The sequence below is a fragment of the Astyanax mexicanus genome, chromosome 17, assembly GCF_023375975.1.
Source record: "Astyanax mexicanus isolate ESR-SI-001 chromosome 17, AstMex3_surface, whole genome shotgun sequence".
NCBI classification, from domain to species: domain Eukaryota; kingdom Metazoa; phylum Chordata; class Actinopteri; order Characiformes; family Acestrorhamphidae; genus Astyanax; species Astyanax mexicanus.
The window spans coordinates 36,465,422-36,492,157 of NC_064424.1; positions in this window are offsets into that span (position 1 = coordinate 36,465,422).

Below are 26,736 nucleotides of genomic sequence, written 5' to 3' on the forward strand. Positions count from 1 at the left end.
AGTTTACTAAAAGTTGGTTCAAATCACATGTTTCGATTTTTCAACATTTGCAAGTTTTCAAGTTGGAGTTTTCTGAGTTGTACTTGCCGGTAAGTTAACCTAACTTGATAATATTACAGTACAGTATAACAGTGTTGCTGGATTTATCTTAATCCAGCAGTGACACTGTGATGTTCAGTGTCACTGCAGTCACAGTGTCATTAGTCATTAGTCATTATTGTCTATTTCCTTAATAAAAAATATAAAATATAAAATAAAATTAGTTTTTATTATCTTTCATTTTTTCCAAATTACCCACCACCCAAATAATAACTGCTCTCTGGTGGTCTCTTCTTTGATTTTCTGACTAATGAAGAGCACAGTAATATATGATTTACCCATATATGATTAGTGGAGATGAAAAAGTGGTCAATGGGTGTAGAAATAAGGAGGTGGTCATAATATTACGCTTGAATGGTGTATAAAACTGGAATAATGTAAATCACTGAGCTTGCTTTAGGTGAGATTGCCCCTAAAGGCCCCAGCCAGTACTGCATGCTGCATTTGTTCACAGCACTGCTCTGCATAATCAAATGCAAATGAAATCTGACCCAACATTTTCATCCTTTGCGCTACCTAGTCAAGACACGGCTAGTTTTCTGAGCGAGCCTTTTTTTCTCAAGCTCAAGCTATGGAGGGTCATGAGAGTGCGCCATATGTAAATTGTGGATAGCACAGTGGACTCAGGCATAAAGGCAATATAGAGAAAGTTATGGGGTCACTCTCTCCGCTATGAAACGGACGAGGTGAATGATTTCCTCATTAATCCATAACCCTGAGACATGAAGAAGCTGTAGAGAGGAGAATATCGATGAGGCCTCCAGTATAGAAAGGTCATTTAGAGTGAAGGGTCAGCTATAGATTTATACATAAGCCCCTGAATCTGGCAGTACAAAATACTGTTCAGCTCATCAGTTTGGAGAAAAGATTAACATGAATAGTCAGGGCATGTTTGGTATCTGGCCTGTGCTTCTTTAGTTTACAGCTAGAGATGCTATGCTAATAATGCTAACAAACACTTACATTTGGCACAATCCCATTTCTCATTTGTACCTGTGCCCCTTGTTTTTAACTCAGTTACAGGGCAAAGTGGTGGAAATCCTCCCTCTAGGAAATGGAACAACCCTTTAAAAACCCTATTCCAACTAAATAACTACTGCTGCACCATTTACAGTTTTTTTCAACTGTTTACACACTAAATCTTTGCTTGTCACACAATTTTCTAAACATGCCCTTCAAAAACCATAACCCCACACCAAATCTGCAAAACCATACACTAATTCTCAGTGTCTGACTCAGTTTTCAATTTCCAAACACATATTTTGCAAAACTCTACACACAAGTTTCTACCTAACACACAAAGATCAAACAGGAAGTTAATTGATTTCATCTTTCAAACACAACCTATCAAAATGCCACACTAAATCACCAGTGCTTCACTCCCACCCCTCACATGTGTAAGCACTCATTACTTTATTGAACACCAACGAATCATTGGCTAAGTATAGGCCTATATATAGGTCAAATGTCAAGATGTCTGTTTTGAACCATGAATGAGAACGAAGAGAGAGCTGGGAGAGTTGGTAGAGGCAGAGAACGCCCACGAGGAGTTCGGGTTTGAGGAGGAGGAGTTGGAAGGGGAGGAAGAGGACGAGTTGGACAGGGAAGAGGACAAGGGCAAAGAAGGGAAGCAAGGAGAGCTGTCTCAGATGAGATTAGGGCTACATTGGTTGATCATGTGATCAATCATGGGTTGACCATGAGAGAGGCTGGACGGCTGGTCCAGCCAAACTTGAGTCGATTCACGGTGACCGCCATAATCCGAACATTGATTTGGAAAAAATAAATATTTTGGGTTTGAAAACTGTGCACTTCTGTATGGAAATAAACACAGAATCCCATGAATGAAAGAAGAGCTTTAGGTTTTGATCAACAGTGTGCACACAATGAATCCAAAATGTCATATTATGACAAAGGTGTTGGCAGTGTGAGGTCAGTGCTTGCTTTTGAGATGTGTTGGTGACATTTTGAATGTTGTGTGTCATTTTGCTGGAGATTTGAGGCATTTTGCATTTTGTGTGAGCGATTGTGGGTTTTGTGTGTAGAGTTTTAAAAAATAGACACAGAGCTTGGAAAATGTGTGTAAACAGTTGTAAAAAACTGTAAGGTGCAATAGGACATTAAACTAAGATAACTAAAAAGAAAATATTACGTTTAACAAAATTTACATAAAAATGAACATTGCAACAAAAAAAAAAGGCCAGACAAAATTATTGGAACCTTTTTAATAATTTTGTTTCTAGAATGTGATGCTTATCTATGTGGGCAATATAACAATCAAACCTGAAACCACACAAACTCATTCTTTGTGTACCACAAAAAGAGGAGAAAAAGAACTGAGGATTTAAAAAAAAATAAATTGCAAAAAAAATATCAACAATCTTGGGCGCCGAGTGGTCCAGCGGTCTAAAGCTGCCACTATGAGCAGGAGGTCGCAGGTTTGAACCCCCCCTCATGCAGCTTTGCCATCAAGCTTCCGGCGCTCAGAGGGAGCAAAATTGGCCCTGCTCCCTCCGGGTGGGTAGATGGCGCTCTCTCCCTACGGTGATGTCTGCAGCACAGGGCGTCTGTGAGCTGATGCACTGGAACCGAGCCACTGCGCTTTCCTCCGAGCGCACTGTGATGCTGCTCGGCAATGCTGCATCAGCAGCAGCAAGGTTACAAGTCCATCTACAGAGATCTTAATGTTTCTTTGTTTGTGGTGTGCAATATAATCTAGAACTCTACAACCCATGGCACTGTAGAGAAATTTCCATATGAAACAACACAGAATAGTTTGGTGGATAAGCAGCCCCAATTAAGTCAATGCAAACTATCCATCAACACTATGACAGTAGATCCAGGAGGACCAAACCGCTGAAACAGAGACATGGTAGAATGCATTTTGCCAAAATGTAGATAAGTAGGCTTTTGGGTCTCCTACCATAGTGTTATGTCAAAGCATATCATTCTACATTTGACCAAAAAAGGAATGAGGCTTGCAAATAAAAACACAGGACCTAAAGTCCAATAAGCTGCCTTTTGCACTGGATGCCTTGATTGTGTTAAAGGCATCATGAATCTGAAGATACTTCACAAAATACTTCACAATATGCACCCAGAAATGGATAGAAATGGATAGAAAACGCTGGAAATGGCCTGAGTTCTGAAATGGCCAGCAATGAATCTGGATCTAAATCACTTATAGAGAACTAAAAACATATGGAGAGATCTCAAAATTGCTGTTGGCACTTTTCAAATACGAGAGATCGGAAGCAGTTTTCAAAAGAGAAGTGGTCCGGAATTCCAGTTGAGAGGTTAAGAAGCTTGTGGATGGTTATAGGAAGCGACCAAACTTTATGTTGTTTTTTGAAATTTTATATACAGTACATAATGCAATGGAACCACAAACCACAATTTACACATACAGTCACTAATCCAACATCCTTACCTCACTAATGTTCTTATTGCAAATAAATAATCACAGTTGAGATAGTTACTCCAACTAAAACAGTATAAACTCTTTTTAATACCCTTGATTCCACAAGAAACAGTAAATGAGCAGGTGTCCCAATGCTTTCGCCCACATGGTTCATTTTAGCACTAAACAAATCCAGGCAATGGCGCTGTGTTACACCCTGATCTTTTATGCAGGCAGGCCCTGCACTTTCCTTCAAAAGCCCTGACCCATTTCACACTGTATAAATGACTGGAAATGTATGTAAATGTGTCTGTTTAACAGAGGTGCACAAAGGAGAATAAATTAAGCATGGAAATAGTATCTATTTAAAATAGATGTATTGTTTATGAATAGCATCATTAAAATATTTTTTAGCATTGCTAGTAATGTATAAGATACTTTCTTCTGAACCCAACTAAACATGTTCGGAAATGAAACCGAATATCTGAACTGAAAGAAGTGCATGAATTATTAATTTCTGCAACCTTAATAATCATTTCCTGACTTGCAGACATAATCAGCTGCGCACTTTCCGAAGGTTCGTGGACTGACCCTGTTTCTGCTTTTTAGGTCTCATTAAGGGAACGCTCGCCTAGCGACTTACAGTCGCATAATCACTTCCTGTGGAGCTTGAAATACTGCGGAGTGTGTCATCCTCCAGACTTAGCAGGAGTCTGAGTCTAAGTGCTGAACTGGAGATTAAAAATCAGAGAGAGAAAGAGAGAGAGAGGGGGGGGTGTTGTAGCAGGTTTTTTTCTGTGAAATTGATGTTGTTTGTCGGGTCGGAGAAAACAAGGCTGGGTGTCAAATAGAACAAGGGGTTTCAGATAGAGGGGGGCGAGTCAGGGGAGAGAGAGAGAGAGAGAGAGAGAGAGAGAGACTGTTGTTCTGTCATCTATGTTGTTGCTGAGAGAAGGTGGGCGGAGAGTTCAGAACCTACTTATGTAAGTTCGGAGTCAAGGCCTTAAAACAGCAACTACCAAGAGAGAGGCGGAGTAAATGGGATATGGATGGATGAAAGGAAAGGCAAAACAGTTCGCTTATGGCTGATGTGGAATTATGGAAGTTGGAAGAAAATGTCATAAAAGGCATTACAGTGCAGTGGGTGTTAATGATGGTTACCAGTGGCGTGATGTCGCATTAGACATATATTATTTTATTATGCATAGAAACTAAGCTTTACTTATGAAGCTAAAGGTAAATGTGATGGCCACATATGTCTCTAGACCTAAACCAATTGAGCACCTCTTGGTAGGTGTGTGACGAGATACAGCAGGAGTGCAACTACATTCTGTTTGTGGTGTATGCAAACATAATATCAGCGTCCCCGGCTGTTTCTCCTGAGAAAAAAAAAAATATTTGGGGCTTTCATTTGGCGCCCCCTTTAGTGCAGCGCCCCTATGTGTCCCATAGGCTGCATACCCACTTTTTGTAAGTCTCAAGTTGTAAGTCTGGATGCATTTTGGCTCCAGTGGAAACAAGTGACCAGTGAATCTGTTACTAATTCCTTAGCTCTATACTGTATTTAAAAAAAATGTGCTGTCTCTGATTGCACTTCAAGCATAGTTTGCACTATATAAGACCTAGAAAAGTTTTATTTTTATTTTTTATTCTTATTTCTATTTCTTATAAAATCAATATTTGAGAGAAATCAGTCTGTTAAGTTTGCGTTATATGATTTTGTCAAATAAAACTCTAGTTTTATTTCCATTTTTCATTTTTCTTTAAAATGTTATTTTTAAATCTCGTCTCGTTCTCGTGATATTAGTGTCTCGTCACACCCCTACCTCTTGGGTATCTTTAAAAGTAAAGGGGAAAGAGTGCAAGGTCTCTAACATCCACCAGTTCAGTGATGTTTTCACGGAGCAGAGTGAAAGGATTCCAGTGGCAACCTGTGAAGCTCTAGTGACCTCCATGCCTAAGAGAGTTAAGGCAGAGCTAACAAATAATGGTGGCCACACATTATAATGACACTTTCGAAACAATTTGGCCATTTTCACTCAGGAACGTACTCACATTAGTTGCAAGCAGTTGGTTGTGTGTTGAGTTATTTTAAAAAACATGTCAAGTACTTTCCATTATTATTTCTCAGGTAGAAATTCTGTGCATTACCAGACGTGTGGAATTCAATAGCAAAGCATGTCTTATTACTAAAAATGCTTTATACGTGTTAGGTATGTTATAACAGTTGTATTTGTGATGTTACATAAATGAAAATCAGTTAGTCTGGACCTCAAGCATTTCTTGTAAAATTTCTGAGAAGTTTTGTTCACATTGTCTGTGGGTCTGAATAAGCTGAGCATTCCCTTGGCATTTTTTCATATTTCTCCTTAATCAGTTCTTGATAAAAGCTGTATTTTACATGAACTTTACAACTTTACATGAACCAATGCCGCTGACTAGTAAAAGAAAAAAATGAAACGTGCTCATGGGTGTAGAGTATGGAAGACCTTGTGACAAGTGGTTTGGTGAGTTAGATCCATGGCATATGCAGTGATGGGAGTAACGACGTTAAAATAAATGGTGTTACTAACGCCGTTACTTTTTTCAGTAACGAGTAATCTAACTAATTACTCTGACTCTAACTATAACGCCGTTACCATATCCCACACCACGTTACTGCACGTTACTTTAGCAGCTCAGTGAACCTTTTTTTTTACTTTGTGCGTACAGACAAAGGCGCAAGTGTGTGTGCGAGTCACAAGGGAGGGGAGGATGAGACCAGGGTTTCTCTAGGGGTCCGCAGGCTCGTCCTCAAAGGAAGACAGTATTCTGTAGTGAGCACTTATAGTTACTTTTACTGGTAACTAGTTACTTTTGTAGTGGAGTAACTCAGTTACTAACTCTTTTTGGAGAAGTAACTAGTAACTATAACTATTTACTTTTTCAAAGTAACGTGCCCAACACTGGGCATATGACACGAGTGATGGGAGACACACTATCAGTTCAGCAATATGTGAGGGCATCCTTCAGCCACATTCATTGCCTTTCAGGGCAGGGCTTAAACTTGGATTTTTCAGCAAGATAATGCTCGCCCACACACAGCAGGGGTTTTCCCACAGTCAAAAAATCTTCCCTGGCCTGCCTGTTCACCGGAATTATGACCAATTGAACATTTAGGGGGCGAGTTGATGTTCCAGATACAACCTACTAGTATGCTGGACCTACAGGCCCAACTGCAACATCTATAAGCAGATGAGCCACAGGATACCAGCCAGAACCTGTGTTCTAGGATACCCAACTGTATTTCATCTTGTATCCAGGCTAGAGGTGCCCATCAGTAACTCTCTCAGTTTCCAACTTCTACTATTTATTTGCTTGTTCTTGTTATTTTAATAAGCAGTGCTGTAACTAATTTGGTCACAATCATAAAGCTCAGTGAACTGAACTGAATTAAAAGAGAGAGAGAGAGAGAAAAAAGGAGAGAGAGAAAAAAAGAGAGAGAGAGAGAGAGAGAGAGAGCTTGAGCCATTTCGGCTGTCAATTAAGGGCGAGCTGCAACTAAGCACCTAGCGCATGGCTACGTGATCTAGGATGCTAATGAAACACCTAATTATGTCTGTTAAAGCATCCATCCTGACAGGCCGGTCTTCAGAGACGACTCAGTCTTCCACCAGCGTCCTCATCAACGGCCTGATGGAGAGAAAGTGCTGCATCCACTCCCAGGGGGCACTGCAGTGAAATCTCAGCCCAGCAAGGCGGGGAAGGTTAAATGTGTTTAAAAAGCTGCGGTCTGAATGACAGGCAGGTGGAAGATGTTCTCGGGAACTTGTGAGATGGAGAAAAGTGGTGTCCCTGTCTGTCATCTCCTCAAAGGAGAACATTTAAGAAAATTTCAGACATTTTTTTATATATCTTAAACATATCCTACTGGTGTCCAGAACAATACAGTCAAAGCTGTCGCCCTAAAGTTGGCCTACTGGAAAATTACTTCCAATTACTTTATAATACAGTGGTGCAACATACCAATGCCGCTGACTAGTAAAAGAAAAAAATGAAACATGCTCATGGGTGTAGAGTATGGAAGACCTTGTGACAAGTGCTTTGGTGAGTTAGATCCATGGCATATGACACAAGTAATGGGAGACACAAGCCAGGGATACAATACACAACTTCTTCCCAATTCTCAGTCTTACTGACTGGTTGGCTGTAGTTGCCAGATGTTTAGTAAGTCAGCAGTTGGACAGAGTGTTGAGTAGTGTGTAAGGGGTGAAGCCTCCAATTTGTGGTGCACTAGTTGTGGTTAAGACCAGTTAAAGCATATCAAACGTGTTTATTTTTTTATTTTTCTTATTAGGCAGCAATACAATAAATGGGCTTTATTAAAATGAGTTAATCAAAAATAAAAACAGGCAAGGTCAAAACAAGAAAACAAACACAAAGGGCAGAGAACATAATAAGAATTGGGTGATAATCCAGGTTGATAACAAGGTTGGCAGTATAGAAAGGAACGGCGAAAATACAAAAAACAAGGTCAAACACAGAATTAACAATACCTAGCAAAACAAATGCTTAGTATAGAACATGGGTATTTAATTAGAATTCAGTAGGGTCCAGTTAGAAAAAAAATTCGACAGTCCAAGGTCCGGACCGATTTTTAACTTGTGTTATAATTTAGTGCTATATCTTGTTGTTTGAACTGAATGATGAAAAAAATCTATAATAATAATAATAGTAATAATAATAATAATAATAAATGCCTCTCTGGTCAGATTGTCTCTCTGTCGCGCTGGGCGTGACTTTAGTTTCCGCCTGTTCTTGTTTTTCCACCCGTTCTCGGCTCCCTATCTCCTTATAAAGGATTTTTTCACGCCCGCTTCGCAATTCAACAGCCGGAGCAGCGGTACTGCGACCCTGACAACACTGGTTCAATCCCACATGAGGAGCGGTGTGTTTATTTATTTATTTTTTCCTTACCGCTTCTGCACAGGTCTGATCTTACCTCACACGTGATTGGTCTGTGAGTTTACTGCGCCGCAAAGCGTATATACAAATAAATCCTTCTCAGTAGGTTTGGGTCCGCGTTGGACAACATTTGAGTCCGGACCCGGACCGCGGTCCACCCATTATTGATCTCTGGTATAGAATGACAGCACCAGATCTAATGCTCGAGGGGTATATGTAGTAAAGTGAACAGGTAAAATCAATATTCAGGTGATTGTGGTCTGGGAGGTGTCATGTGATGTCAGAGTGAATGTGTGATGACAGTGTGTGGCGCATTCTGGGCAATGGCTGGGAGATCACAGGTAGACCCAGGTGTAGGATGAAAGAGAGCACTTTCAGGGCCAGATGTGACACAGTGACACTTGTACATGTCCTCACGAGAACTCACTGGTCACTCCATCAGCAGAAGCACAAAACCTTTAAGTAGTTATGGATGACCAGTTACCATTATTGTTAAACCATGTTGCAAATCGGTCATGTAGATTTCTCCTTTATATCATCTATAGAATTCAACAGTTTCTTTAAGGAATCCACTTAAGTGGTTGTGCAGTCTTTAGTCAATTTAAAACTTGACCACTGCAACCCCCTTCTGGTTGGTCTTCTGTCGTTAGCCATCAGGCCCCTAAAACTGTTTCAGAATGTGGCAGCACAACTCGTCTTCAATCTTACAAAAGTTCAGTCATGTAACTCCTTTGCTGCGTTCCCTCCACTGGCTTACTGTTGCAGCCCGCATCAGATTCAATTATTATCCCACAATTTCTCAAGACCCATGGAAGACTGACATTGTCACTTTTCTCTGTTCTGGCACCAAGGTGGTGGAATGAATTTCCACTGGGTGGCAGAACAGCAGAGTCACTCGCGGGCTTCAAACAATAACTGAAGGCTAACCTTTAGAAAGAGTTCCTAAACTAACTCTTTTCTCCAAGGTTTTAAACAGTATTGAAGTATGATGTATATTTCTGATTCTAGTTTTAACAAACTAGCTATGAATATTTTGAAGTAAACAATGAAGCACTTTTCAGAAGTCTCTCTGGATGAGGGCGTCTGCTAAATACTGTAATTGTAAATATAAATGATGTCCCATACTGCTGCACTATACTATACTACTATGATGGAACTAACTTTTAAAAAGTCAACATGTCACATACTCTCTATGGACGGTTGTGTTCCTCACCTCCAGCCACCCCCACAGTCTGTGCACAACATGCTGACCCTGGTTTCTCACCCTGATCTCGCCGTGCCGTTTTTCTCGTCTCTCTCTTCTCTTTAGTTAATGTAACTCTGAGTCTCCTAGGTAAGGTGAGGTGTGTGCTTTAGGTCATGTTCGGTTTGGTTCAGCAGCAGGTTGGAGTCATGTAGTGTATGATCTCTAGTCTTTTAGTGTGTGATGGATATTTTTGTGTTTGCCATAAGGATTTGGTATAATCTGATACCACTAACGAATTCCTGTTTGGCATTCAAGAAAGTATTTCTCCTTGTGCCACGAACTCCACAAGACGTTCTGTATAGAGTTTTAGACTCTCTACCCGAGCCTGACCTGAACTCGTGCCGGATTGGGCAGAGATTTCCCACCACTTTCCTCGGGCCAGGTCAGATTGAGCTCAATCAAATGGTCTGTGTGTCAGGCCCGTCCAGCCAAGCCAAGCACCCTATGCCCAAATAAGGACTTCCCCTAATTAGAGCACACACACACACACACACACATATACACACACACACACTCTGAGAGGCACTCCATGCCCATATATGGACTTCCTCTAATCAGGGCACGCTCATGCAGTCATCCAGCCCTGATTAGAGATCAGCTTCACCTGGGCAGAGTTGCTTATAAGCACGCTGCTCCTCTCTGCTGTTGCCGAGTATTGGTCGCTCTCATGGTCTGTGTTTCCTTGTGGTTCCAGCCTGTTTGCTACTCTACAAAGCGTTCTATCTCCCAAGCCTGTCTTCCCTAGTTCCTGTTTTTTCCTTGGACTCCTCCCGGCCTAAGTATCCCTGTTTTATTTCTTGTTTTGTTTGTTTGCCCTGTTTACTTTCTTAGTCTAGCCATTTTCCTAAGCTCTGCTTAGTAGTTTTCTGTTTGCTATTTTGTAGTCTAGTGCTCCCTTTGTTTTTCCCCATTCCCCTTACTACTTCCTGGTTTTATTGTTTTGGCCGTTCCACTTATTCCTTAGTCCCTGTTTCTTTTGGCCCAGTCCCGTTTACTTTGTCAGTGTTTATATTTGTTTTCAGTTTTGCCCTACTTTAGTGTGTTGCTCTAGTCCTCTTTTATATTGTTTATTTTGTTGTTTATTTCAATGAATTTTACTGCTTCGTTCTACATCCCAGCAGTGTCTCTTATTTTCTCTCTGCCTGTTTACAGTCAGGCATGACAGAATACTCGGCCATCCCTGAGACCATTGGGATGGAAGCCTTGAGTACAGCTGTTCAGACCCAAGGACGGTTCCTGGGTCAACAGCAGGAAACGCTGTCTCGCGTTTCAGAGGTTGTTGGTTCGCTGGCGCAACACCAGGAAGGCCAACAACAGCAGGTCGCTGGACTAGCCAGTGAGGTTCGAGACCTAGCGACACTAATCAAAACTTCGCTAGACCTGCCTAGTGTCCCTGACCCTGTCCCAGTCCCTGCCCACACGTATCCGGTCAGTAGACCCGATACATATAATGGTGATCCTGAACTCTGCGAGGGGTTTCTGCTGCAGTGTGCGGTCTATTTTAAGAACCAACCCACCGGCACTGATGAAGCTAAGATCGGCTTCGTAGTCTCCTGTCTCGCTAGCAGAGCTCTGGAATGGGCCACCGCTGTTTACCCCCTTTATGAAAGGAGAACCCTGCAATCATTTCTAGAGAAGTTCCGTGCTGTGTTTCAGCACCCCAGGAAGGGACTGGCTAAAGGAGAGCTTCTCCTACGGCTTACCCAGGGCAGTCGCTCTGTGTCTGACTATGCGCTTGAGTTCCGGACGCTCGCTGCTGGAAGCGGTTGGAATGAAAACGCGCTTCTAGCTATGTACCGTCATGGGTTGAGCACACGGGTCCAGCGAGAGCTGGCGTGTAGAGATGACGAGCTAGATCTTACCCAGCTCATTTCCATGTCCATAAAGCTGGATCAGCTTTTGAGCCGCCCAGCGGCTCCCAACCCCATACAGGCACGTAACGCTGTAGCAACCCATAGTAATGCCACTGGTTACAGGTCAAGCACTATGCCTACGCCACCTACTCCGGAGCCTATGGAGCTGGGTTCCCGTCGACTGTCACCTGAGGAGCGCCAGCGCCGTTTCAGAGAGGGGCTCTGTTTGTATTGTGGAGGCTCTAATCATGCTAGGCGTGATTGTGGACTGCGTCCATTAGGAGCCCGTGCCCAACCTTCTGGACAGCGTGTGGAGTTTACTCCACGCGCTAATGTAGTGAGTACTGCAACCAGGGGGTTGGTCTCTAAATCATTTTTGTTGCCTGTTCAGATTCACTGCGTAAATGAGACTTTCTCTGTTCTAGCCCTGATAGACTGTGGTGCAGAGGGCAACTTCATCAGTGCGGAGGTGGTGGAGCTGTTCCAGATACCTACAGAACCTGTCAGGCCGTCTCTCCGTGTCACCGCTCTGGATGGTCAACCCCTGGGTCTAGCACCTTTCACCCACGTCACACAGCCCTTGTCTCTGGCAGTTTCAAGTCTTCACACTGAGGAGATCCGTCTCCTAATCCTGCCCCAAACCGACCATGACCTCATCCTGGGTCTTCCCTGGCTAATGACTCATAATCCCCACATCTCCTGGCCTGAGAAGGAGATCATAGCCTGGTCCCCATACTGTCAACGCCACTGCCTTCACCAGGTCCCAGTCCGAGTCCACTCTACTAGTGTAGAGAGTCCTGAGCCCCAAAACATTGTAACCATTCCCCCTGAATACCAAGACCTCCACGGGGCCTTTAGTCAGGAAAAGGCTACCAAACTTCCTCCTCACCGTCCTTATGACTGCTCCATTGACCTTGTTGACAATCCAGTCCTCCCTAAGGCCCGTGTTTATCCTTTGACTGGTGAGGAGGAGAGAGCCATGGAGGAATACATCACGGAGGCCCTAGCTCAGGGTTTCATAGAGCCATCCAGGTCCCCAGTAGCCTCCGTTTTTTTCTTTATCAAGAAGAAGGGTGGGGGGGTATTGACTACCGGGCCCTTAATGCTATTACCAAGCGCTTCCCTTATCCCTTGCCTCTGGTTCCATCAGCTTTAGAGCAGCTTAGGGGTGCCCGGGTCTTTACTAAACTCGATCTCCGAAGTGCCTATAACCTGCTCAGGATAAAAGAAGGAGACGAGTGGAAGACTGCATTCCTCACCACCTCTGGCCATTACCAGTACCGGGTTATGCCCTATGGTTTAGCTAATGCCCCTTCTGTATTTCAGAATTTGATTAATGATGTTCTCAGGGAGTTCCTAGGAAAGTTTGTAATTGCTTTTTTAGATGACATTCTAATCTACTCCCCAGATTTCCAGTCCCATGTAGGCCATGTCCGCCAAGTCCTAAGCCGTCTGCTCAAGAATGAGCTTTATGTTAAACTGGAAAAATGTGCATTCCACCTGTCCCAAGTGTCCTTCCTGGGGTATCTTATTAGTGCAGACGGGGTGATCATGGACCAGGAGAAGGTGCAGGCTGTCCTGGACTGGCCCACACCTACCTCGGTGAAGGGCGTCCAGAGCTTCCTAGGGTTTGCCAACTTTTACAGGCGGTTTATTAGGGGCTTCAGCACCCTGGCAACACCCATCACCTCCCTCCTCAAGGGTGCTCCCAAGAAGCTTGTTTGGACCCCTCAGGCAGATAAGGCCTTCAAGGCCCTAAAGCAGGCTTTTACTTCGGCTCCTATCCTGAAGCATCCTGACCCCAAGAAACAGTTTGTGGTAGAGGTAGACGCCTCTGACACTGGAGTAGAGGCTGTGCTTTCCCAGCGGCATGGGGAGGGTGACAGACTCTACCCAGTGGCCTTTTTTTCACGCAAGTTAAGTGCAGCCGAACAAAATTACGGCATAGGAGACCGTGAGCTTCTAGCCGTGAAATTGGCCTTGGGTGAGTGGCGGCACTGGCTAGAGGGTGCCGTTGTCCCCTTTCAAGTTATTACCGATCACAAGAATTTGGAACACCTCAGAAACTCCAAGATTGTCAACTCTCGTCAAGCCCGTTGGTCCCTTTTCTTTTCACGTTTTTCTTTTTCTATAACCTATAGACCAGGGTCCAAGAACACTAAGGCAGATGCCCTGTCTCGAGTCTTCCAGAAAGACTGCCCTGTTCCCTCTAGTTCAGCGCCCATCCTGCCCACCAGCGTTAGCATACAGGCTATCCAGTGGGACCTGGACACTGAACTTTCCCAGGCCCTTAAGGATGTCACTATTCCCCAAGCATGTCCCCAGGGTAGGACCTATGTCCCTGTCCCCTTTCAGGTCCAGCTAATCATTTGGGCTCACACTTCACCCTCATCAGGTCACCCAGGAGAGAGGAGGACCTATCACCTTCTCTCTCAAAAGTACTGGTGGGAGGGTATGAGGGCTGATATTCATAAGGTAGTGTCATCTTGTAGCGTCTGTGCAAAATGTAAAACCCCAAAGACTCTACCCGCAGGCAAGCTCATGCCACTTCCCATTCCAGAACGCCCTTGGACCCATCTTGCGGTAGATTACATAACCGATCTCCCCAGCTCCCAGGGCTATAACACAATCCTGACTATTGTCGATCGTTTCTCAAGGGGGGTTCGCTTTGTACCGTTTCCTTGTATGCCGTCCGCCCTTCAAACTGCCCAAGCCCTAGTCGACCAGGTGTTTAGAAACTTTGGCACTCCTGAGGATATCGTATCCGACCGTGGACCCCAGTTTATATCCGGAGTCTGGAGGGCTTTCTGTCAACATTTGGGGGTGAGTGTCAGCCTTACGTCAGGTTATCATCCCCAGAGCAATGGCCAGTGTGAGCGCACTAACCAAGAACTAGGGAGATTCCTGCGCTCATATTGTCACCAGAATCCAGAGGATTGGTCCAAGTTCCTGGTCTGGGCCGAGATGGCCCAGAACTCCCTGCGATGCACCACCACAGGTCTGACCCCTTACCAGGTCTATCTTGGCTACCAGCCTCCTCTAGCCCCCTGGACTGCTGTGGAGACCCCTGTACCCGCTGTCGACGACTGGATGCGGCGCTGTGAAGAGGTCTGTTCATCCACCCACCAACACATTCAGGCTTTCCTGCGACGCTACAAGGCCCAGTCTGATCGTCGACGGGGACCGGATCAAGACTACAAACCAGGGGACCGAGTTTGGCTGGCCACAAAGGACCTGAGGACCGGAGACAAGACCTCTAAGAAGCTCCAAGTTAAGTACTCCGGTCCTTACCCCTTTCTCAGTAAAATCAATAATGTGTGTTATAAGCTTCAATTACCCCGATACTCAAGGGTTCACAACAGCTTTCATGTCTCACTGCTCAAACCTGTTGTCCCAGGTCCGCTGGACGAGGCCACGCCTAGCGCTACCCCTCCAGAGCCCCTGGAGGTGGAGGGAGCCCCGGCCTACAAGGTGAAAGAGGTGCTGGACTCCCGGCGGCGTGGGGGTGGGCTGCAGTACCTTCTTGACTGGGAAGGCTATGGTCCCGAAGAACGCTCCTGGGTGCCGGCCTCCCAAGTCCTTGACCCCGACCTCCTCCGTGACTTCCATGTTCGACACCCAGACCGGCCGGCTCCCAGGCCCCGTGGTCGTTTTTCCCCATTCCCCTTACTACTTCCTGGTTTTATTGTTTTGGCCGTTTCACTTATTCCTTAGTCCCTGTTTCTTTTGGCCCAGTCCCGTTTACTTTGTCAGTGTTTATATTTGTTTTCAGTTTTGCCCTACTTTAGTGTGTTGCTCTAGTCCTCTTTTATATTGTTTATTTTGTTGTTTATTTCAATAAATTTTACTGCTTCGTTCTACATCCCAGCAGTGTCTCTTATTTTCTCTCTGCCTGTTTACAGTCAGGCATGACACTGTGACAGGCTTCTGTTTTTAATGCTATTTTTGTTTTATATAAAGCTATAATGTGATAATCTCAATATCACAGTTTTTGTAAAAAAAAAAAAAAAAGTCTGCATTATGCACTTGACTTTAAACAATACATGAAACCTGTGAGAAATTGTATATATGTACATATATATATGCTCATGTGTGTAAAATATAAGTTTTGAAACAGGTCACACATATGCCTGACCTGTATAGTTATGGATGTGAAATATTACATAACATATATGATAAGCACAAAAAATATTTTCATGATTTTCCTTTATAAATCATTGGTTGTTCAGATCAGTAATATATCATATAGCAGATGAACACAGTGATTTTTGAGAAGTGAAATGAATTTTATAGGATTTACAGAAAGTCTGCAATAATTATTTGAGGAAAATAAGGGCACACCAACAGAAAAAATAAATAAATATTTAGTAGATCCTCCTTTTACATAAATAACAGCCTTTAAAGTCTGGCTTCTGTTTGAAGGTATTTTGGATCATTCTTGTTTACAAATCATCTCCAGTTCAGTCAGGTTTGATGGTTTCTGATTATGAACAGTCCTCTTTAAATCACACCACAGATTTTTAATAATATTCAGGTGTCTGCATTATGCACTTGACTTGAAATCTGAACAGATTTTTCTTATTCAAACAGCCAAAAAATATTTTTTAAATGCTCAGTTTTAACGCTCTACTTACAAAAAATAATGGGTTTAAATTGGGCTTGGGCTCATATTGATAGTGTATGAGGTCAGGCTGAATTTCTTAACTCTAGTTTGGTATCTCTAGCATTAAGATTAACTTTACAGCAGATCATCTATAACATGTATATTGGCAAATTAATTTGAGCTTTCCTGCTTATACTAATACTAACAGCAAAACTGGTTTAAGCTGGTCTTAATGCAGTATGGTTGGACCAGTATACCAGAGCTTAAACCACAACAACATGCAGTGGTTTAATGGTCTAGTGCTTTTTCTGGTTTCCACATATTAAGGGGTTTAAAACAAACAAATGCTAATTTATTCTAGCCTCATGCTGGTATGATACCAGTTTACCAGTGTACTGCAAGCAGCTCTTGCACCATAACTGAACGTAAGTATATGTAATTACTTATGTAATTACATCCAAATGATTATGTAATACAAATTGAACATATATCCAAACAGCAGTCATAACTGTGCTGGCTGGCAATGGCAGTAACGATGCCAGCTGCAGCCCGAGTGCTGGCGTTATTCGTCCTAATGAAGAGTGACACAGCAGAGCGTATCTCACTCCGCTCACCCCGGAGAAGAGTGAACGCTACTGATGGGTATTGAAACTCACTTCACTGATTGAACTCAACTGAATGTTCTTGTTTTATTGGATCAGTCTTTATGAATTCATTTGGATCTCTGCCCAGTCTGATTATTGGTTTCCACGCTCATGTGCAGACTTGCCTGCGGCGTGACTTGGCGCATATTAAACAACATAATTATTGTGCGTTAGCTTCCCCTGGTAATGGCATGAGACTGAGATTATTTTCAACAGCACTTCAGCTCAACTGACAGCATTCAGCTCTGCATAACTATAAAGCATTTACAAGTAATCAGGATGATGATGATGTGCAGTTTTTGCATTAACATACACAACATACAGTCCTATGAAAAAGTTTGGGCACCCCTATTAATTGTAATCAGTGACGTGCAGATGCTATGGCCCAATGTGCTTGGGAAACTGCCTTTTGCTGTCCTTGGCTGATATTGCCCTTCCGAGGGAGGGGGAAAAAATAATATAGGCAAATATGATTTCATAGTTCAACAAGATTTTCTTTATGATTCGTAATTTTGATTGAAGTTTCGTAAAACAAAGCTTTCAGAGTCATTCATTAAGATTCAGACACCTCGAGAGAGGCAAAAGGGAGGGGCGCGGGCGTAGCAGAGGACACGCAGCACGCTTCACTAGAAAAACAAAAAGAAGCGCAGCACACGACCGGGCGGTGCTTCAGCCGACTAGCAGAGGAGTTTGAAGATGCCGTGGGAGTAGTGCGACTGCCCTGAAGGTGAGCTTGAAATGTAGCCTTCACAGTATTACCAGACATGATCACAATCAACGTCTCTAAAATCCGATGTCGTCGAGTTTAGGACGTTCAGTGATCCTAAATAATCTGACAGCACCTACTGTGCCACGTTTAGCTAGCAAAAAAAAAAACCGACAGCCAGCTAGCTACATGCTACATACTAGTTACATGCAGCTGATAACATTTTATTTTATCAATGACGGACATAAAGCACTATTCAAATTATTCATATGCATGTTGTGTTAATGCAGAAACTTCGAAATGCCGATGCCACTCTTCAGAGGAGATTCAAATAGGAGAACAACTTGCAATTGGCCACCTTAAATACCTTTTCTCATGATTGGATACACCTGGCTATGAAGTTCAAAGCTCAATGAGGTTACCAAACCAATTTTGTGCTTCAGTAAGTCAGTAAAAAGTAGTTAGGAGTATTCAAATCAATAAAATGATAAGGGTGCCCACCACAGGAAATTTGGCAGTGTTAAATCAACACTTATTAGTGTTAAACTTTAAACTCTCAGTGTTAATTTAACACTTACAGTGTTGATTTAACACTGCCAAATTTCCTGTATACTTTTGCACCGGTCAAATTTTGGTTTAATGCATATTGCACATTTTCTGTTAGTACAATAAACCTCATTTCAATCCTGAAATATTACTGTGTCCATCAGTTATTAGATATATCAAACTGAAATGGCTGTTGCAAACACCCAAATATTTAGAATTAAAAATGATTAAGATTAATAGCGGTGTCCAAACTTTTTCATATGACTGTAGATGTTAGTGAATATCACTTCTAATAAATGCGTTCTGCATTGTTTTACGCATTAACCATATCCAGACATAAGCGAGAGGGGTATAAAGCTCCCAGCTTTAAGCTGTGTAGCAGAAAAAACATATTTTACTTCTGAAAAACAAGCTGTAAAAATAACATCAGCTTACATTACTAACATAAGGATATATTAATAAACTGTAAATTCACCTATAGATAGATAGTCCATTAAATACTGCGGAAAACAAGGGTTAAAAAAAACTTAAGTGTTTTTTATTTTTATTTTGCTGTGCATGGCATGACAAAAGTCACAAATCATTGTTTATAGCCTGCCTTTATATGGCCTCAAAGGCCATATAAAATAAAAAAATATATATTTGTACATACATCTGAACAATACATGAAACCTGTGAGAAATTGTATATATGTATATATATGCTCATGTGTGTAAAATATACGTTTTGAAACAGATCACACATATGCCTGACCTGTATAGTTATATTATTATATTACATAACATATATGATAAGCGCACAAAATATTTTCATGATTTTCCTTTATAAATCATTGGTTGTTCAGATCAGTAATTATAGTTAAATATATCATATATCAGATGAACACAGTGATATTTGAGAAGTGAAATGAAGTTCATAGGATTTACAGAAAGTGTGCAATAATTATTTGAGAAAAATTAGGGCACCCCAACAGAAAAAATAAATACATAGATATTCCTTTTGCAGAAATAGCAGCCTCTAAACTCTTCCTATAGCTCCAAATGAGAGTCTAACTTCTGGTTGAAGGTATTTTGGATTATTCTTCTTTACAAATCATCTTCAGTTCAGTCAGGATTGATGGTTTCTGATCATGAACAGCCCGCTTTAAAATCATACCACAGATTTTCAATAATATTCAGGTCTGGGGACTGAGATGATCATTCCAGAACGTTGTACTTGTTCCTCTGTATGAATGCTTTAGTAGATTTAGCAGAGTTTAGGTGTTTAGGGTCGTTGTCTTGTTGAAGTATTCAGCCCTGGAACAACTTCAACTTTCACACTGATTCTTAAACATTGTTCAAGACTCCCGCTCTCTCAAGTCCCACCCACACAGAAACCTCATTGATCTTACTACTGTTTTTATTTCATTTGATAGTTAAAAGCTCCCTGCTGTGGCAACTAGTGGATGTTCTGATCAACTAGTCAGTTATTCTGTGCAACTCCTACCCCTAAAAATGACTTCCAGCTTCAGGCAGATACTGATTAGTTAAGTTACAGATTAAATTCAGTTAGGATTCTCAGAAGACTACTTTACCTATTTAAAAATAAAAAACATCATTGGTAGATTCCACTGTCATTGTCTAATCATTTTGGTAGTTAATCTGACATAAGGACCTTCAGTCCAGAATATGTTAAAGTATCTAACCATCAGATACCAGCAGAGGTCTGGATTTGACTATTTTTTTCCCAACGTTTTTAAACCTAAAAATAAACTAGAACACTATTGCAAAACATGAAGATTTCATATTCCATGAAATAAAAAATAAATGGTCCCTACAAATGTATCCACAAATCACTAGGTCATTTCAGAATGGGCCACAAAGCTCACAAAACCCCCTCCGATTGTCCTATAAACTAAAAATAATATAGTTTCATATTCAAGTCTACATAATATGATCAGCACACAGCATATTTGTATATATGATGTTTTCATAAACTTACACAAAAAAATTAACATATGTCTAACATAAATGAACACGACATTTACCGTGGAATGAAAAAGTGTGGGCACCCCTGATATTAAATCATTGGTTGTTCGGATCAGCAATTTCAGTTAAATATATATCACACAGCAGACGAACACAAAACATGAAAAGATTTCATTTTCCATGAAATAAAAATAAATGGTCCCTTCAAATGTAGCCACAAATCACTAGGTCATCTCTGAATGGCCCACAAAGCTCACAAAATCCCCTCCGATTGTCCTATAAACTCTGATATTGTCCCATAAACTTATGGAACACACGGCCAGTGCACTGATAAGCCAGTGAAACGAGGGTGGGTGAAAGGGGGTGCTCAGCATATGAAGGCATTAGGCGGTAATATCCCCATCAGCATGCCTTATCACTCCATCTGCAGCTGCGTCCCAGCGGCGGCTGATCCGGGCTTTAAAACAGCTTTCCTTCTCTGGAGACTCGTTTCAGATTTGGGCCGGCCGGTGTTCTGCTGAAACTCGCATATGGACCAGATCGTTTGGCAGATTAATTGTTTGATCCTGCAGCTCGGAGCTCTTCAGAACAATGCCAGCTAAAGCGGCTCCCCCGGTGGCTGAATGGTGGCTGAAACTAATTTTCTTTCTTTAAGTGTTTATATAACTTCATAATAATTACCAATCTTACTAGCTTTACTGAATCTACAGACAAAATTAAACTCTAATTTAGAATGTTCAAACAGTATTAAAGCTGAAATAAACAAACAAGCCTAAAAAAATATAAATGGTTCTTACAGTTGCTGTGACTTTTATTTGATTGTCAACAATAGCCTATGAACACAACATATTTTATGTTTTATTTGCTCAAATTCATTTCATTTAATAAACTTCCATTCCTTACAATCAGTGGCGTGCACAGACATTTTGGGGGGCAAGTGCTCAGGGGGGGAAAAAGGGCACTTTTTAGCGCACTTTTAATGTTACTGCCCCCCCAAGCAAATCAGTCCAGAACCGGGGCTGTATGTGGTCGTCCTCACGTTATCTAGCAAAAGATGCTTAGTAGTTTGGTGCTGTATGAGACATTTTACTGCACAACAAAATGATTTCACATTGGGCTTAGAGGGCAAACGGTAGGATTTTACTTGATGTGTATGTTACCTGGCTGGTGGGAAACGGGGGGAGAAGAAGCCTATCTGTTGCCGTGCGTGCTGTACTGAAGACTCGCTGAACTGAACTGCTGCTGCAGCGTTATCTAATGTGCCTTGCGCGTGACCGCGCGGGGTCACGTGACAGAGGAAGAGAGAGGTCGTGTGTGTGCGAGCTGATTTCAGGGCATTCTGTTTTTACTCGTTTTTAATCGCTCAGGTTTTTAAAAGATCATCTCAAACCAGCCTCAGTAAAACCTAATAATAATAATATTAAAAAAAACAAAAAAAAAGTTTCAAAAGGGCACTTTGGTTGATAAAGAGCAGAGTTGATGTCTATGTCTGCACGCCTCTGCTTACAATACTGTGAAAAAGGTATTTGCCCACTTACAGATTTATTAAACAAACTGTAATATCAGACAAAGATAGCCTGAAAAAATATAAAAGCATTTTTAAATAATTCTTTAATTTAATAAGAGAAAAAAATCTATGCAAACAAAAACCTGGACCTATGTTAAAAGTAATTGCACTTAAGATAACATGAAACATTGGTGAATCTTCCTAAGAGTAGAGTGGAGGTGGTCACAGGTAGAGTGGAGGTGGTTAACATGGTACTACAGGTGGTTTAGCACAGATAATCAGGTTTTTTTATAAATAAATAATTTGAACTTTGTCCCCGTTTCTCTCAGTCCTCCACCGCTGCAGCTCTGCTGTGAGAGCAGTAAAGAACACCTGCCGCCTCGCTCGGTTCTGTTTGTGTTTTCTGCTGCCGGGTTGTGCTGTGTTCATTAGTGCCGCGGCCTCACCTGTTCGCTCCAGACACGTGAGCGCCGAACTGTTGCGTTTCCAATTAGCGCGAGAGTATGAGCCGTCTGTCAGCTGTAATAGCGGCGCGCGGGCGATCTTGGCTGATGTCAGCGAGCTGCCGGTGAACAGTGTTCCGTGTTTTCTGTCGACTCGGTTTGAGTCACGGCTTAATTGGGCCGGGCTGCTGCCGGAGAGACTGTAATATCTGTACCAGTCTGCGGAAATTGGACAGGTTCCTCTTTTATGAACTGCACTCTCTCTCTCTCTTTCTCTCGGCCGTGATTAATGAGCTGCCGAGTCAAAAATTAAACAATATCATTTGTTTTAATGACTAACATGCCACTGCGGCTTTCAGCCAAACCGGTTAGATAGTCTTTGTTTGCTTCGGACACTCGAGCTCACGCTCATGTAATGGGGACGCTCATAAAAACAAACAAACAAAAAATAAATTGGATTTTTATTTATCTAGAGTGACCATATGTCCTCTTTTTTTCCTAGACATGTCCTCATTATGAGATACAGCTTTAAATGTTCAGTTGGGATTTGTAAATTATATAAAACTTCCAGGAATTTACACTGATTTAACATTGGGGTATTGTTTTTACATTATGAAACATACTCTTTAAGTCCTGCTTTCTTTTCAACGCCAAACTCTGTCTAAGGCTGCATTCACACAGTAGATAAAATGTCCCAAATGCACATAAAAGTCAGTATAAAAATAATGTGTAAATATATAGTGTCACAGTGTAGTAGTTTACACATCATACCAACACTGTGTAACAATGAATTTTATTGTGAATTCTCTAAATGAACACATTATTACATACAATATATAGATACTCAGAACCAGTCAAAACTTCTAATTTAATGTGTTTTCTTTCTTTTTATGTTTTTTTTTACATTGTAAATTTAATATTGAAAATTGGTAAACAAACCAGTTAAACAAACATATGTGTTACACTTTAGATTCTTCTAAGTACCACCGATCTGCAAACTCTTGGTGAGATTTTAATCTCAGTCTCTCCATGAGGGAGAGTCACCTCGAATAGTTTTCTCAGCATGTTGAAGGAGTTTCTGGAGGTGTTGCTTTTTCTTCACACTGTGAAGCTCCAGCTTCTCCCAAATCACTTCAAATCACCATCTTAGTTGACCAGGTTTAGATCAGGGGATTAATGTGGAGAACGAACACTTGTTTTGTTTACTACATAATTTCATTTGTGTCCCTTAATTGTAAAGCAACCATTATATAACCATTGTATTTAAAGCAACTATCATTAGTGACATTACAGGCATCATGCAGTTTTATTATCAATGGACTGAAGACACTTGCTGCATATTCAACAATTAATAATATCAATCATAATAATATTATTATTGTTATTACATTGTCTCTATACTTTTCTGAGGTAAATGATAAGCTGTTCACTCTGTAATGGTAAAATAATACAGTGATTAAAATAGTTTTAGAAAATCAAAATGTATCTTTGAAATTCTGTAGCTCAACCATGTTTTCATGGTTTCCATGGTTTTACGTCTTCAAACTTCCACTGGGAATTTTAAATTATTATAAATGTCCAGGATTTATTATTTTTTTATTCTAAATGTATAACCACACCTATTTAAGATCCACATTTTCACCCTCACACTTGGTCTAAGACTACATTCACACAGCAGGTAACGTGGCCCATATCCACATTTATGGTTAATGTGAAGTTGGACTGAAGTAAAAGGCTCATAAATTCTGACAGAGTATCACTGCTGCATATAATGTTTACACAGCTGGTAAAAGTGGCCCAAATTATTTGAGCACATTAGCTTTTGTTGCAACTGCTCAGTATTTCTAACAAAGGGGTCAAATGTGGCCACAGAATGTTTCTGCAGCATTAAAGAAAGATAAAAACTTAAAAACAGGGTTTAAAAAAAAGGAGTGAGTGTGGCTGAATAACGTGTTTGTTTTAAAGTGAGCTGGAACACATGCCCCGTGATAAACCCAAGCACAGTCACTGAAACTCCTTGATAGCTCCTGTGATACTGAAAAAACTGAAACCAAAACTTCACATGAGGCTTTGCTCTTTAGTGCAGGACCGTCAGTTTAGGAGTGCAAACTATTTAGACCCATATTCAATTTTGTGAGAAAATTTGACTTTTTTACCTGCTGTTTGAACATAACATATGATTAGCAGTACCAGTCAAATGCTTGGACAAGCCTTCTTATTCAATGTTTATAAATTAATGCTGACGTCATCCAGACTATGAAGGATCACATAGGAAATCCTATAATAAACTTTATTGTTAAACAAACCAAAATACAATTTTTTTTTTGCACATTTTGGCATTTTCTGAATCAGATTGATTCAAAAATTGAACAAAAACACACATTTAGAACACATTTAGTTGCTCTTATCTGGGGTGCTGTTAACTTGTGGTTTCTGAGGCTGGTAACTCTGATGAACTTATCCTTTGCAACGTGAGTATCTCTTGCTTTTCCACTTCTGAGGCAGTTTCATCATAATATTTTGAATGGTCTTTGCGACTGCACTTCAGGATACCTTCAAAGTACTTGAAGTTTTTCAGATTGACTGACTTTCACTTCTTGAAGTATTTCTTCTTTATTTGGTTGAGTAGTTCTTGCCATAACATGGATTAGAACTCTAATCGAATAGAGTTATTCACTGTATACCTGTAACTCTACCTCTTTACTACTTTACAACTGATGCTCTCAAACACATTAAGAGACAAGAAATTCATGTAATTTACTATTGAGGAGTTCAGCACAGCTGTTAACTGAAAGCCTGAATTCCAGGTGACTCTACTTCATAAAACTGACTGAGAAAATACAGCCAAGATGTACAAAACTGGTTTTTTGAACAGTTTAACACTGAACATTTTCACATTATAAAAAACAATGAATTTAAGGTGTGTCCACCTTTTACTGGTTCTGTATATGAAAGTGGTCCAAACTGAAATTACACACGCCCAGGATGCATTGTTTAAGCATTGCATAAGTTGACTATATGATGATTATTTATTTATTTGTGCAACCCTAGTCTGAACTTTTAGGTGATTAAGTTTAAAGTTGATATTAAAGTTAAGATTAGGTATAGATTAAAATGTTATAATCATTATAAAGTTGATGGTTTCTCATGTAATTTATGTATTTATCGAAAGTATAACGATATGATATAAATGTATATATATATTTATATATATATATCAGGTTTGCTACATTCTTCCCCTTTCTCTCCTAACTGTATTCTGCAGTTATCAAAGGGTTCTACTCTGTTAATCCTGAGGAACTTGAGGTGAACTTCAGATCCACTTCAAAGACTTCTCCACTAACACACCGTCAGAACCTCTCGGGCCGGACCCGTATCTCAGACCTGGCTGGCATGTGGTGTCCAAGCCTATTAGACCACACTGACATATGAAAATGGGGTCAGGGATCCTCCGTGGGCACTGTTCTGTGGGAGGAGCTTCTCTCTCCAGAGCGAGCAAGTCCCAGTGAGGATCATTAAAACCCAAAAAAGAAGAGCAAAGAAAAGCAGGACGCTCGTATCAGGACAAATATATAGAATAAAACGCTTTGTTCTTTCTAAAAAATTATAAATTGATGACATTGTTTCTCCTACTGTGTCCCGCCAACTCCTCCTGAATATGAATATTTCCCTGTGCTATTAAGATAATGGAGGAGCATGATTGATTGGCTGTAGCTGCAGGTGCATTACTTCTCCTTCCAATAACACTGACCTGTTTATATTCCAGAACTTTCTGTGTGAAGATTAATTGTACAGAGTGTAGAATCTGATAAGAACAACCTTTGATCACTTATAGGCTCCGTTTACACCATCCTGGGTGATCTGATAACAAATGATTGTGAAACACATGTTCATTCACACTTGGCCTTGTAGATGCACCTACTGTGAGCACTGTAGGAGCGTTTTAACCATCAGTATTTGATCGGGTTAAAGCGGAATAAAACAATGATTGTGTGCACCATCTTTTCCTTTCCTTTCTTTCCTTTTATATTCAACCAAATATGAAATCTTTCATAAGACAATAAAGAAAATAAGAATGTTGTGTAAATAAGAAAGTATGGTAAGGATATGTAAAATTGACCTAATTATCATTTATTTCTAGCTCAGCAAACTTAAATTTTACACTGAGCAAACTGGAATCCCAAAATCCACACTCTCAAATGTTTAATATGAATCTGTCTGTAAGATTGTGAAAGTTTTCTAGAAAGTAGATTACTTAAAGCTAGATCTCATAGAAAATACTATACATATAATGAACATAACCTATTCGCATACCTGTCAAGTTTCCCGTTTTGGCCGGGAAACTACCGTATTTTACTGCTCATTCCCGCCGTCTTCCTGTATTAATAATTTCCTGTAAATTTCCCATTTTATATTAAAATAAAAAATATTAGGAGACAGGCACTGTGTGAATGGGAAATCTCTTAACCAATCATGGAGCCGGATCAAGAAGAAAGTCCCACCTTTCAGGAGAAACAGCCAATCAGCTTGCTGGTGTTCTGGCACGAGGAGGAGGGTCAGTGTGGGAATTGTCAGTTGTTGGAATTTGTTAAATTCTCAGGTACGGTGGTGTAATTTATTATTTAGAAGGGGTAGAAGAGATAGTTAAACTGGAGAGAGAGGACACGTGGAGAGGACTGAAATTAACTAAACTGATCAGGACTGGACTGATCAGAGAAAGAAGTATTAATTCAAGATTATTAATTGTGTACATTATTACATTGTTACATGGAATCCAT